This window comes from Arachis ipaensis, chromosome B4 (assembly GCF_059453495.1).
Source record: "Arachis ipaensis isolate K30076 ecotype BB chromosome B4, ASM5945349v1, whole genome shotgun sequence".
In the NCBI taxonomy this organism is placed as follows: Eukaryota; Viridiplantae; Streptophyta; class Magnoliopsida; order Fabales; family Fabaceae; genus Arachis; species Arachis ipaensis.
Genome location: NC_142439.1, coordinates 36579009 through 36579874, shown reverse-complemented (window position 1 = coordinate 36579874; position 866 = coordinate 36579009). Strand labels below are relative to the sequence as shown.

Genomic DNA, 866 nt, shown 5'->3' with positions numbered 1-866 from the left:
CATATCTTTATGGCAAAAGTATTATGGTGCCTCCTATAGCTGCAAACAACTTTGAACTGAAGCCACAGCTAGTTACTCTTGTGAAATAGAATTGTCAATATCATGGACTCCCTCAGGAAGATCCAAATCAGTTTATTTCTGATTTTTTGCAGATTTGTGACACTATGAAGACCAATGGAGTGAATCATGAGGTATACAAACTCATGCTCTTCCTGTTTGCTGTGAGGGACAGAGCAAAACTGTGGTTAGACTCTCAACCCAAGGAGAGTCTTGATACTTGGGACAAGGTTGTCACTGGATTTTTGACTAAATTTTTTCCACCTCAAAAGCTTACTAAGCTAAGAGTGGAGGTTCAGACTTTTAGACAGAAAGATGGCGATACCCTTTATGAAGCTTGGGAGAGATTCAAGCTACTGACTAGGCAATGCCTTCCAGATATGTTCTCTAGATGGACTCAGCTGGATATCTTTTATGAGGGCTTATGTGAAATGTCCAAGATGCGCTTGGATAATTCTGCAGGTGGTTTTTTGCACATGAAGAAGACACCAGAGGATACTATTGAGCTTATTGAGTTGGTTGCTAACAACCAATACTTATATTCCTCCAATAGGAATCCTTTGCACTCTGAGACCTCTCAAAAGAGAGGTGTTTTGGAAGTGGAAGCTGTTGATGCTCTTCTTGCTCAAAACAAGCTTTTGTCTCAGCAATTAAATCTAATTACTCAACGGTTGAGTGGAATGCAAGTTTCAGCTGTCAACACTCAGAATGCACCCCAAGAAGCCTCTTATGACATGACAGGTAATTTTATGCAAAATGAAAATTATGATTATGCTCAATTTTCTTCTGAACAAGTTAATTACATGGGG

General features: G+C 39.5%; 1 non-coding gene across 1 annotated transcript; it reads right to left on the bottom strand.

Annotated features, from left to right (window-relative positions):
- Window positions 1-335: 335 nt before the first annotated feature.
- LOC148567195 (small nucleolar RNA R71) lies at window positions 336-442 on the bottom strand. Its single transcript, XR_015883097.1, has one exon. It is a non-coding gene; the product is annotated as a small nucleolar RNA R71 (small nucleolar RNA).
- Window positions 443-866: the final 424 nt, after the last annotated feature.